The sequence below is a fragment of the Eptatretus burgeri genome, chromosome 11 (genome assembly GCF_056783735.1).
Source record: "Eptatretus burgeri isolate ZD-2024b chromosome 11, Ebu_testis_v1, whole genome shotgun sequence".
NCBI classification, from domain to species: Eukaryota; Metazoa; Chordata; class Myxini; order Myxiniformes; family Myxinidae; genus Eptatretus; species Eptatretus burgeri.
The window spans coordinates 88,250,224-88,262,497 of NC_140971.1; the positions used below are offsets into that span (position 1 = coordinate 88,250,224).

Below are 12,274 nucleotides of genomic sequence, written 5' to 3' on the forward strand. Positions count from 1 at the left end.
AGCTTTGATCACTAAAAGGGGTGGCTGTAAAAAATTTTTTTACAGGAATTACGAGCACACACATCAAAAGAAGCGAGTACTTGTTTTTGAGCCACACATACAAGCTTTGATAACATTGCAGGAGTGCAATGTTGCAAATGTCAAGTTAATGTAAAACATTCCTCTCCTCGTCCTGCTTTGAGAGAGAACAAAAGTGTTCGCTATTCCATGGAATTACATTATCCCCGTTCATTCAGAAAGAGCTCTATGTTATTTTCAATGTTTTACCCCAACAGTTCATCCTAATGTCACAACATTTACATTTTGCATCTATATTCAAAATTACATAAAAGGTTGAAATTTGTTTCAACAATAGCTAATTAATTACATAGAATGGAATCAATCAACTTATGTGTTATACATAAGTTGATTATTTTAAAACGACTCAGGTCTCAACATATAAAATTAGAAGACCACTCGGAATGCCTGATCCACAACTTTTTTGAGATATCGTGCGATATATCATTTTTGGTCCGATCTCTCAATGGTGAAGAATTACATAAAAAATTCTGGTAGTCGGATCCGGATCCGGATCTTCACCAAAATCGAATCTGTTCGTCCTTGCCACACACGTCCGAACCTGTCTACAAACTTTCATCCGAATCCGTCCACAACTTTTTGAGATGTCCTCCACACAGACAAACAAACAGACAGAAAGGGTTGAAAACATAACCCCCTTCCAACTTCGGTGGCAGAGGTAATGAAATCCTTTTTGGCACAAACTAGATTCTAATTTGAGAACCCGAAATCAAAATTCTTTGCAGATTGTAAAAATGCTATCAGTAGGATTGGCGATTATTGTACACAATTTAAGAGGGCTGGAGCAAAAGTGCTGTCACCTTGCTTGTGACTTTTATAAAGTATAAGGTCGAGGAGATTTAACTCAGGTTTCTCACACTATTTGTGTTTTTATTTTTTTCCCAAGGATAACAATAATGTTATCAATTGTACCAAAAATGTGGCTGTGGCTAAAAGCTCCAGTAAGGACATCCAAATTCTTGTTAAATTAATGGTGAGGAAGAATATGAATAAACATGAAATCCACCAAAATATTTGTAGGGTGGAAGAATCCACCTCAGTTAGAGGAAGACATCTTGCATCTGCTAAAGAGGTTAACACAGTCATGTCCGCTGGGGAAGACAGCTTCTGCTTTGGGATCAGAAAGTTGGTTTGACCGCCGGATGACGTGCCTTGAAGAGGACTGAGATTACGTACAACGATAAGGTTTGTGAATGATACAATGTCTATGATGAACATTTGGGATGACCCTTGTGTCTGAATGATCTTCATGACCCTTATATTTGTCCCATGTTGCTTGCAGTCGACACCTGTTCTGCATATTTTCTTTCCATGCCTACTCCCACTGGAAGTAGCGTAATGAGAATATCGAGGAACGAAGGAGCAATTACGATCAAATCACACAAGTCACATGGGATATATAAACCACCTGACGGATTCTTCTTGTGGTGTGCACCAACGGTGGAGTCATTTTAATATTACTTGGGAAAACGAAACCTGCTTTATGAATTGCTACGTTACCATGCACAAAAAGTTGTTCACCAATGTCCACACTTCCCACCTTGCAGTTCCTGAAAACCTGCCCTACTAGTTGTGCATGGTGCTTTACATTCACAGTTGACATACTCCTGGAGAAGATTGCACTGCCCATCTTTATTCCGCTAATCCCCAATGTTCTCCCTAGCGGAAACTGCAAATTGCACTCCTCATCCGGTGGTGTCACTCCATGTTGGATGGATTAGTGAGAAAGTCGATATGCCACCAGGCAGTAATTATTTAAATTCTATGAGGGTGGTTCAAATTTTACCTGGACTCTCATTTATAAAACACAGAGTAATACATAACAGTTTGTATATTTCAAGAGAATTTGTGTTTACAGTATTTTTAACTAATATCTACAATTATGTATTTTCAGTTTTATGCTTTTTATGCTGACAACCAACAAAGTAGCAAGTGCCAAACATATATATATATATATATATATATATATATATATATATATATATATATATATATATATATATATATATATTTGTTGTTGTTGTTCGTCTTTCGGCTGCTCCCGTTAGGGGTCGCCACAGCGGATCATCCATTATGATCCGCATAATGATTTGGCATAGGTTTTACGCCGGATGCCCTTCCTGACGCAACCCTGGTCGCCTCTTACGACACAGGGATAAGGATTGGGTTTCGCCATGATTCCGGGCTGCCCTACACCCTCTCATAGTGGCCCAGTGCAGAGCTCCCGTCCTCAAGCGATCCTCCAACCCAAGCCTCCGAGTATCCGGATTACAGGCGCACGCCACTACACCTGGTGTATATATATATATAATTCAGAATGGGTTCTCCAACCCCTTACAATTGAACAAAAACAAATTGTTTGGCACCACATTTCGATCAACACAACACATCCGTTGACTTTTCTCAGGAGTAAAAAAACCTCCTTGATTTCCCGTAAATGCGAAATGAGGGGCTGGACTTTGCTGGATGACCAATCACAAAACAGTGAATCAAAGTCTTGCCCACAGCAGCCAATCAGACCTAAGGCTTAACCAACCAATGCTGAGCCATGATGGCAAAGTTAAATGTTAATGGTGGCATTGTGGTGACTTTACCCCAATCAGCAATGATGACATGTCAGTGTGTCCAGCCTCTTCTTTCTGTGGGTCATTACTGCCCTTACACAGTAATGGGGTGTAAACCTGTGGTGAGGCTTCCGTTTCCTCCATCAGAGGTCAGTTTGATATATATATATATATATATATATATATATATATATATATATATATATATATATATATATATATATATATATATATATATATATATATATATACATATATATATTAAATGTGGAACACCAGAAAATTTCTGGACAATGAAAACATGAGTCCTGTTCAGATATACAGGTTGACGTGTGACTGCACAATATGATAATGATTGTCTGACAAGCACATCTGGATTAAAGTAGCACCTTAGTGCAATAGGTTTTGATCAAGTTATTAAGAATGATGTCCTGCAATAGCTACGCATTCTTCTTACGTTCTACATACACTGTTGGACATCATACACACACCTACATAAAGTTGAACCATAACTAAGGTTTCCACCCTGGTGGGGGAAAGTGTTTGTCCTGATTTGAAGAATACCTGGAAAGTTAATGCAACTGTCACTTTTGTATATACAAGTTTAGTTTGGAATACAAACAAAATTCGAGGCCACCTTTGAAGTAAAACAGTTACAGAAACCGAACATACTCATAGTAACACATGTGAATGCAATATAAGGAGGCTTATTGAGTTCTCGACTGGGGCATCATTTGTCCTCTTATTTTTTTCCCCTGGAGTGCTCAGCAGGAAGGCCTTTCTGACCAGATGTTATGGAGGGTCACATGGCAAGGCTCATTCGTCTTCTCCTGTCTTTAGGTTTGAAAAGTTAGAAGCATTATTCAGAAACAAGTTGGCAGATGTGATTCTGAAAGTACACCTGGTTTGCACATGATACTGAATAGGACATTAAAAAACGACCAAGAGCACTAAAGTGTAATTTTTTTCGTGCAACGGCCAAATCTGTCAACTTTGAGCTGCAATATTTCAAATCCAAAATCTAGTCGAGGTCATGCTGATTCCGAGTCCAAGCCAAAGTCAACAGGTCTTAATTCCGAGATAGAGTCTTGAAATCTCACATTTCATGCAAGGTCGCTAAAATAGTTAAAACAATATCTCTCTCAAACACACACACACACACACACACACACACACACACACACACACACACCCACCCACACACACACACACACACACACACACACACACACACACACACACACACACACACACACACACACACACACACACACCTCATGTTTTCATGCCTGTTCCTCAAAATTCTACTTATTTATTGTACAGTAATGGCTATTCCTCAAACATTATATTATGATTTAAACGTTTGCTGTACATTATGTTAACACACACACACCAACAAGTAAACATCGACTGTTATACCTCCATGGCTGTTATGGCCTCCATGAAGTGTTTAGACCACCAGGGACTGTTATGCTATGGAGTAACATTGAGGATAAGTGCTCAAGGTATATGAAATGCTCCAATGGCTCAGTGTCTTAAATAGCCTCTGACAGTTCAGTCTGGCATCAGCCTACTCGTAGTGGGGTTGTCCTCAATGCAAATCAGGTGAAAGGTAATTAAATCCAGTTGCTTCAGGCAGATAGGGCTCATTAGCCTTGGTAGGCAGCTCATGCAGGAGAAGGAAACTTTGAATCCAAATCCGTCGCTGAATTGCGGTCCAGGTTTTGAAACCAGAGGTTAAGGGTTTAATCGGGCAAAAGCGGCAATCCTTTTAAAAGGAGGTGAGCTTTGCATTCGTTAACTGGTGGGCCACCTTTGGCCAAGGTGTAATACCCCATTTTAGCCTCTTGATCAAAGTTACGTGAAGCCATCAGAGCAGGTGGTGGATAGCAATGCAGGCAACTGGCACACATTGCCATTAATGGCTGTACGGCCTTGATCCTCGGCAGAGGAGTCTCTGATGGAGAACAATGGCGAGGATCACCCATCTACTATCGACACTGCCTGGAAGAAGGCAATGGCAAACCACTTCTAGACATACCAATAACACAATCATGATCAGAAATCTAAGAGATAAAGCTACGGTGCCGGATGTTCACCCCACCAGGTTTTAAACACCCAGAAGGCTACCGGGGAAGGGCAAAGTGTTTTCACGAGTCGGACCAGACATTATGATGGGACTCGATCAAACCCGTAAGGAAATCCAGTTGCTGAGGTCGTGAGAATTGAAAGTCGAACTCTGAGCTTCTCAAACGTTCAGAGAATTTGGACATGGAACGTAAGATCAATAAATCATGAAAATTAGTTGAGAGAGAGAGAGAGAGAGAGAGAGAGAGAGAGAGAGAGAGAGAGAGAGAGAGAGAGAGAGAGAGAGAGAGAGAGAGAGAGAGAGAGAGAGAGAGAGAGAGAGAGAGAGAGAGAGAGAGAGAGAGAGAGAGAGAGAGAGAGAGAGGACAAGAACTGAAATTTGGGGGATAAGTGAATTTAGATGGACTGGTTTGGGGCAGTTTCAATCTGACAATTGCAAAGTGTTATTTTCTGGTCACAAAACCTGTAAAATAAATGGAGCGGCAGTGATTTGCAATAAGAAGATGGCAGGGTCAGTCCTGGGGATACAACCAGTCAATGATAGGTTAATATTGCTGAGGTTGAAAGGACATCCGATGAACACCATCATTCAGATAGTGCCGTTCACTGGATTATCATTATCTGGTTCACTGGATGTACCATTATTATCATTCAGATGTATGCTCCAACTTTTGCAGTGGATGAAGAAAATGTGGAGGAGTTTTATGTTGTGTGTGGAGAATGAGCTCGTAATTACAAACACGTGGTTCAAACAACCCAAGTATAGACTGTACACATTGACTTCACCTGATGGGAAACATTGAAATCAGATTGACTACATTATAATCAACAGAAGATGCAGAAGTGCTGTGCAATCTGCCAACACTCTGCCAGGCACAGACTGTGAGACAGATCATGAACTATTTGTGGCAAAACTACAAGTCAAATTGAAAAATGTGAAACAATCAAAAACTCGGACGAGATATGGCCTTTAAAACGCATCTAAACAATATGCAACGAGAAAGCATATCGAAATGCAAACACATCTGCTTTGTACTAAAGCTAAACGACAACAGCCCAAATTTTTATTATTATTATTTGTGTTCTCCCTTTTCTCATAATAAAGGTTTTTTTTTGTTTTGAAGATTTAATGACAAAAGCTTAAATGGTAAAAAAAAAAAGTTATGGCATGGAAACAGACACTGAAACTTAACGGCAAATAAATAAACATTGAAGCGATTAATAAAATTGTGCATCTTACGCTTGATGCACTGCGGACGGGTGATGAGGCCTATTTGTACTTACTGTGACTTTGTGCTTTAACATTTTCACCCAATTATCAATTATTCTTCTCCATATTCTCATAATAAAGGTTTGTTGAAAATTTTATGACAAAAGCTCAAATCCATCCATTGGGACCACACTCTGTACAGTGTTGCTGCTGCTTAAGCAGTCTCCTTGGCGATTGGGCACAATCCTGGACGGGTCACCACTCCGACACAGGATACCAGCAAGCTGGGACTCATTTTGCCAAGCTTGGAAGGATGACAGGCAGAGTCAACCCCACCAGGTATTAATTCAACAGAGAAGCATGATTTGAACTCAGGATCCTAGGATACCAAGCCCACCACTCTAGCCATTAAGCCAACACCAGGCATATCCAAACAGACAGTCATCATCATTATGCTCCATTATTGTCATTATTATCATCATAATCACGATCGTTTGTCAACTCCATTATTGTCAACCAGCGTCACAAGTTGGCGTTTGCAGTTGTGCTACGTGTGCCCATGTGTACCCATGCACAAACCGTCCTTTGTTTATTTTTTCATCACAAACCTTCCTGGGAGTTCCCTGAATCCACCGTCATTGGATTCATTGAAATCCGTTAATCCATTCTCAAGTGACAACATGACAAACAGACAGACAGACAGACAGACAGACAGACAGACAAGCACGGCTCCTTTTATAATACTAGTGGGCCCATTGGTCCATTGGACCCAATTTTAATTGGTCTTCACAGCCTTGTTGCATACTCGCCTGCTGAAATACTTGAGCGTTAGCATGCCTTTCACCAAGCCCAGATGTACTTGAGATCAGCGTGGGCAGCATATGTTTGTTATTGGTTCACGAGCACCAGCCAGAGTGACCACTATATTCGTTATGTCTGTGTGTCTGTCTGTCCAAAGCATAACTCCGTGGACTTTGATCCGATCTTGATGAAACTTGGTTATGTGTTCGATATCAATGTCAAGTTATGTTTTCCTGGATGAGGGAAATGGGTGGAGCCACGCCCCAAAAATTGACATTTTTAGGGGGTAGTCGGATTAAAAATCTATCTTCTCCTAGGGGATTCACTGAATGGAATGGGTTCTTCAGTATTTGAATAGCAAAATGAATTATCTAAAACTTGTCGTCTGATTTTTCATTTTCATCCCAAGGTCAAGGTCACAAGGTCAAAAACTTAGAAAATTGCGAATTTTGACATAAAAATCATACGACCGCCCAAACTTTGAGAGCTGGGATGACAATATTTTTTATGCATAATCTTGAGGTCATTCCCCACCTAAAGTCTTGAAACCATTTTGCTCTGTCTCGAACACCTTGCCCGTGGCACCCCCTCAATTTTGTTTTTACGCTGATTTCATCAAAGTATGGATAATCCGAGGAGTGTGAAATTCCATATAGCCTATATGACGTTATTTTGTTCCTGGAATGTTCCGGATGAAGTTTTGCACCAAAGGTCATCATCCTTGACCTTTGACCTTTAAAGGCCACAAAGGTCAAATTTTCAAAGTTGTGGGAATCGAACCAGGTTTTCGACATTCTTCGACGAACTAACTCCAATAAGCTCTAGCATGTATCCTGTTTCCTTATTTTAATGTCCACAACATTGTTTTGTGACCTTTAAAGGTTATGCAAAGGTCAAATTTTGAAAGTTGTCTCAGGAAACTGGGTTTTTGACATTTTGCAGCTGTTGACTGAAGGCCACTATAATTAATTATAAGTTGGTCAAAAATTATCACATTGTCTCATCCTTGACGTCTGAAACAATCTACATCGTCAAATACCGCTCGTGAACCATTGTCATCTTCAGACTTGTGTTTTTTTTTATTTCACAAATTGAATGTGGAACAGTAATTTGTGGACACCCTGTCCATTCACCCATTGGGACCATGCTCTATAGAGAGCATTGGTGTTGCTGAAGAAGTCTCCTGGACTGTTGGGCAGAATGAGAATCTGAATCTGATTCACTGTATAACACTACATCTGATCAGTATGAAAAATTTTGAGGGTCATATGGGGATAAAATGGTCCACAGAGAAAAACTTCATGATGTTATCGGTCACGTGATTCAGCAGCCATGTTGCTGGGCAGCCAAATGAAACTTACAATTATGATTTAGTAGTGAAGGGGAATATATGTTTGATTGGACACATGGTCTGGCAGCCAGAATTATATATATATATATATATATATATATATATATATATATATATATATATATATATATATGGGTTCTTTTTGTTATTATTATTATTTTGTTTTTTTAATAAGGCTCACTTGGCTGTGCTTGGATGGGTTTGAGGGTACAGAAGTAGCAGCTGAAATGTAAATCGTATCCAGGTTCCTCCTGATGACTTCATCTTTGCTTTTTGCTTGTTCGAGTTACTTCTGATGACTCCAATGCAGGACTACACCTACTTGGTCTTCCATTTGATTTGATTGAATATAATTTTCATCCCATTCTAAATTTAATTGAATGATAATAATAAACATCATGGGTCAGGATCAGATGTCCAATCAAAGCGGGGTTGCATCAACGGTTTGTCCAATCAAAGCGGTCATCACTACCAGCAGTTATAAAGTGGCAATTCTAATTATCTCATTAATTATGTAACACACCAGTACACAAACGCCACGCAAAATACACCACACAAAAAACTTCTGGTAAGGGTTTGCACTCTCTGATTGCTCTTTCTCGATACCCTCGCCAAAGGAGAGGGTAATGTGTTTGGGTCCATTTGTTACTTGCAAAATCGAAGATTTTTCAAGTGTATTGGTCAATCGATTGTTATTCTGTCTGTTTGTCACCTACAGATCAAAATTTTCAACCAATCTACACGAAACTTCACCACATAGTGGAGTTTGTCAAAAGGAAGAAGGCTATTGTTTTTTGGGTCAAAAGGTGAAAAGGTCAACAAAGGTCAACAAATTTGTCAATTTTCTAAATTCCTCAATTTTCATCCTATTGATTTGAAATTCGAAGAGGAATTGCATATTTGGTCATTTAATTCAACCACCAATTATTTTTGAGGTGAAATTTGTTTTATGGATTTTGCAACTATCATGATCTGCACAAAGTCTTCTTCTTGTTTGTTTGTCTGTCAATCGCCTACAGGTCACAATTCTAAACCGATTGTCATAAAACTTTACTAAGTCGTAGAGGTAGTCTCAGCTGAGAAGGCTATTGATTTTGAGGTCAAAAGTTAAAGGCCATCTTGAGGTCGAATTCCTAAAATCGGCATTTTTCATCCAATTGAGCTGAAATTTGAAAACGATTTGCATATTGAATCACTGAATTGGGAAAGCAACTATTTTTGAGGTCAAAAGGTCAAAGGTCAACTCAATCATTTCAATAGTTTGCAAAGCATACCATTTCAATCTGACAAAAATAATCATTTTCAACCGATTGACCTGAGCTTTGACTAAGATTGTCAATTTTAATCTTAAATAGTGCATGCCCGTAGGTGCGTGGCCATACGTGCAAACCAAAAAAAAAAATTAACTTTCAAACCGCGTGCCACAAACAACCACACAGGTCATTCCTTCACTCTCACATGCCTGTACGTGCGTGGCCGTACGTGCAAAGAAAATACATATATACTTTAAAACCGCTTGCCAGAAACAACCACACAAGCCATTCCCTCGCTCTCGCATGCCCGTACGTGTGTGACCGTACGTGCGTGGCCGTACGTGCGTGGCCGTACGTACAAAAAAAAATCTTTCAAATCGCGTGCCAGAAACAACAACCACACAGGCTGTTCCTTCACTCTCGCGTGCTTGTACGTGCAAAAAACCCCAAAAACTTTCAAACAACTACAGAGGCCATTCCTTCGCTCTTGGAAACGACGACTGGATTGGGGCATTGTGTTTATCTATAAATGCGCATAAGAAATCGAGAAATTATTAGAATACAGCAAGTCATCACGATCCAGAAGTAGTCCGTGCCCGTACGGAATGTTCACATCATTCCACCAATTATCACTTTCATTGAAGTAACAACTGCTGTGATACTGACACACACAGAGTTAATTAAAATCCAAATTAAAATCAAGTTTACCTCCCTCTCTTTGCGAGCCATGACATTCGCAGTCATTGACCATTGCCACTCCTATGCCATGGTGAGGCGACAGGGTAGGATTTGTAGGAGACCTGAAAGTACAGTGTCATAATTAGGTATTCCATGTTCGAATTGTTTTAGTTTGAAAATAGTTTTAAAAAAAAGTTTGCAAAGCATACCAACAAATTGAGATGTATTTCGTTGGCAAGCATGTTGAGTAGAGCTGAATTCCTTAACACTTCCAAAGGCCACACCGTTTTGACACTTGGAAACAAAAAAAAGTTGTGCACTTTTTTTGATAAATTATTTTCGGAACAATTTTTCTTCAATAAATAAATAATAATAATTGTCTCCATGTACATTGTACGCACCTTTATCTCGTTAGCACCTCTTCAGAAACAACATTGCTGAGGAAACGGCGCTTCTTCTTTGTTTCCTCGTCCAGGGCAAGAATGCGGAGGCTGCTGGATCTGGAACGTTTAGATAAATTATTAGTTTTAATGGCCAATTATTCAAATAGCGCAAACGTATTTTGCCTTTTCGCAAGGAAAAACACGAAGAGAAGAGAAGAGAAGAGAAAAAAAAACCCGTAACGGCGAACGCGGCTGAGGTTCTCTTCCCCATCGGCCACGCCTACGCAGCAACGTGTCCTGTCATTGGTTGGTAAATAAATGGCTGCAGCAACGTGTCCTGTCATTGGTTGGTAAATAAATGGCCATAACTTGGGAAGCACTTGTCCAATTAACATCAATCCTTGAAAAGGCACATACTCAGGTCCCCAGCAATATACCTGGCAAGTTTCAATTAAATAGGACCAGTGGTTGTCGAGAAACAGCGGCCACAGACACACACACACACACACACACACACACACACACACACACACACACACACACACACACACACACACACACACACACACACACACACACACACACACACACACACACACACACACTCTGCTGGAATTATAGATAGATGAAATAGACAATTTGATGTATCCATGACAACGGATGGAGAGGGGTATGGATTTTGCAAGTATTGTGCTTTGCACGACCTCTTTTTCTTGTTTGTTCGTCTGTCTGTCTGTCTGTTTGTGTTTGTTTGTCTGTTCAGAACTTTCATTTTTCTCCGCAACTGCTTGGCGGAGCGAGACAAAATTTTCACCATTTCTGTGACACCTCATGTGGAATGTTTTAATGATAATTATGACATCATAGGCCACGTGGTGTGGCAGCCATGTTGGAAAATGGAAATTTTGGACCTCTATCTCTGAGACCGCACCAACGAAAAAATTGAAACTTGGCACATCACAAGTACTCCTCATGGCGGTATCATGATCTGCATGATCTAATCATGGTGATTTTTATGATGTCATAGGTGCCTTTGTTATGACATCATAATTGCATATGTAGAACGCTACATCTGATCAGTATGAACATTTTTGAGGGTCATCTAGGGACAAAATGGTCCACAGAAAAAAATTGATGACGTTATCAGTCACATGATTCAGCAGCCATATTGTTTTTTGTTTTTTTTAAACCTTCAAAAGTCTTCTTCTCTGAAGTGGTTGAACAGATCGAGGCAAAACTTTACATGTATGACTGCCTATCCATGAGGAACAAAATGTTTACACATTTGACACCATAGGTCACATGGTTTGGTAGCCATATTGGATTTACCCTAAAACCAATAAAAATCTTAAGGAATAATATTGTTAAGAAATAATTGATAGGTCACATGGTTTGTTAGCCATATTGGATTGAAGAAAAATATCACTAGCCGGGAGGCGACGATGGTTCGCGGCCATTATTGAACAATTCCACGATAGGTACAATTGAGTTAGTGGAAGCCCTACCGTAAAAACTCTTCCCTCAAAATGGACCAAATCAAATCGGATTTTTTTATATGTTGTACTTATGGACATTACTCACAGAAATGGACTTATGGACTTATGGACATTACGCACACAGAAAATGAAATTGCGAGAAAAAAAAAAAAAGAGAAAAAAATATAAAATGAATAAAAAGTTCAAGTGGGCGTGGCTCCGCCCACAAGGGGCATGGGATGCCCCTCATACAAAAAGACACAACTAGATAATGATATCTAGCTTGTGTCCAAGTTTCATCAAGATCGCATCAAACGTCATGGAGCTATGCTCTGGAGAGAGTCACAAACAGATAGACAGACAGACATACAGACACAACGAAAATAGTGGTCA

The 12,274-nt window shown here is 39.8% G+C and overlaps 1 long non-coding RNA gene across 1 annotated transcript; it reads right to left on the minus strand.

Moving 5' to 3' along the window:
* Nucleotides 1-9,649: 9,649 nt before the first annotated feature.
* On the minus strand, nucleotides 9,650-11,999 carry LOC147017575 (uncharacterized). The gene is made up of 3 exons (XR_015049752.1): nucleotides 10,425-11,999; nucleotides 10,233-10,317; nucleotides 9,650-10,145 (listed from the first exon to the last, which is right to left on the minus strand). It is a non-coding gene; the product is annotated as an uncharacterized LOC147017575 (long non-coding RNA).
* Between the last annotated feature and the right edge of the window lie 275 nt (nucleotides 12,000-12,274).